A 1973-nucleotide genomic window follows, 5' to 3' on the forward strand; every position below is an offset into this window, starting at 1 on the left:
GTTGTTGGCATTGTTGGTCCATCATATGCCAGTCCACTCCTGAGGGTGACAGCTTTGCACTGTTCTTTCCCTTCTCGTTTTGGTAATTCAGTATGGCCTGGAAAAGAACCTTGTGGTCTATTCTTCAATTCATTGGCGAGCTGTCCCAATTGGGTCTCGAAATTCCTCATTGATGCCGCTTGGGATTGTATCACTGCGTCGGTTCGGGCCATGTACTCCTTCATCATATTCTCAAGATTTGAGTTGTTATTTTGAACTGGTGGAGTCTGTGTTCTCTGATTATACTGCTGTTGCGGTGGTGGGATGTATTGCTGTGTAGGTGGAACATAGGGCTGCTTGTTCTGTTGGCTCTGCCCTTGATTAAAACCGCTCGAACCTCCTTGTCCTCCCCATGAGAAATTAGGGTGGTGCCTCCAACCTGGGTTGTAGGTGTTCGAATATGGGTTAAAGTTCCTATTGTTCCCATGTCCTACATAAAAAACAGAAGCAGGGTTATGTGGACAATTATCATAGATATGGTTTTCACTGCAAAATGAACAAATGAGATCATTGACTTGGCAAACAGGGGCAGGAGTGCAATAATCCGACTGCACAGGTTGTATCGGCGTGGCTAATGGATTTTTTATTCCCAATGCCATCTCTTTCAGCCTCTGGTTCATTGTAACCATCTCTTTTTGCATCGAGGTCGCAATGTCCAGAGCCAAAACTCCAGCTGGATCTTGCTTCTTTGGTGCTGCCCTAGATCTTTGCGAACACCATAGTTCGTTATGTGAAGCTAAGTCATTTAGGATGTCAACTATCTCGTTGAATGTCTTCTTTGTAAAGGCTCCGTTGGCAGCATTGTTTAGCATCATCTTAGTAGGATGATCTAAACCTCTAAAGAAATGTTCTATCTGGATGCATGCCGGTAAGCCATGGTTCGGACATTTCCTGATTAGTTCTTTAAATCTCTCCCACGCCTCGTGAACAGGTTCACGATCATACTGTCTAAAGGAGATGATCTCCTCTCTGATATCAGCGTGGCGAGTAGGTGGGAAGAATTTTGTTAAGAACTTCTCCACTAACGACCCCCATGTGGTGATGGATCCCGGTGGAAATGCATTGAGCCATGCTCTAGCTTGGTCCTTCAAAGAAAATGGAAAAAGTGTTAGTCTCAGAGCATCGTCTGTTATACCAGGTAATCGAAATGCATTTGCAATTTGAATGAATGATTTCAGATGATCATGTGGATCCTCATGTTCCTGCCCTCCAAAATGTCCAATTGTCTGCAACATTTGGAACATCATTGGTTTAAGCTCAAAGTTTGCGTGGGCTGGAATAGGGTTGACTATCCCTGAATCAAAGTTCTGAAAAGCCGTGGCGGCATATTCTCGCATTGCCACGTCTCTGTTGTCCGCCATCTGGATATGGTTGAATTCATCATTTCTTGCATGATCCCTCATATTACCGTTAACAGCAGGTGGATCAACCGGATCACGAGGTGGAATATCTGCCATTGATGTGCTTGTACTCTCTACCTCACTTTCAGGACTGATTTCACCTTCTCTCTCTTTTTGCTTTTCTAGTTGTTTTCGAAGTCTTTGCTCCTTTCGAGTTTTTCGAAGGGTCCGCTCAATCTCAGGGTCAAGGGGTAGAAGAAAAGATCTTGTGCTCATGCACTTTAACTTACCCTTGTGAGATAAACGACCAAAAATATAGAACAAAAACGGTGGATGGAAATTACACCCAACAACAATTCACAAAAATAAAAACTAAAAGAATTTGAAAATAATTTTAAAACTAAAGTCCCCGGCAACGGCGCCAAAAACTTGACTGGGCGTTTATGCTGAACGCACGCGCTAAGCGTGGTAACAATTATATAGATGCAAGCGCACACCTGTCAGAGTAATATAAAATGGATGGAGTATCCAAGTATCGATCCTCAAGGACTTCTAAACAATTTCCAAGCTCTAAAGTTTTAAAGAATAGTGAAT

General features: G+C 43.1%; 1 non-coding gene across 1 annotated transcript; it reads left to right on the top strand.

The window, feature by feature from the left end:
* The first annotated feature begins 909 nt into the window (after positions 1-909).
* Positions 910-1016, top strand: LOC148211456 (small nucleolar RNA R71). The gene has a single exon (XR_015791173.1). It is a non-coding gene; the product is annotated as a small nucleolar RNA R71 (small nucleolar RNA).
* Positions 1017-1973: the final 957 nt, after the last annotated feature.

Source organism: Momordica charantia (genome assembly GCF_013281855.1).
Source record: "Momordica charantia cultivar OHB3-1 chromosome 5 unlocalized genomic scaffold, Mcharantia_2.0 BLBB01000005.1, whole genome shotgun sequence".
Lineage (NCBI taxonomy): Eukaryota > Viridiplantae > Streptophyta > Magnoliopsida > Cucurbitales > Cucurbitaceae > Momordica > Momordica charantia.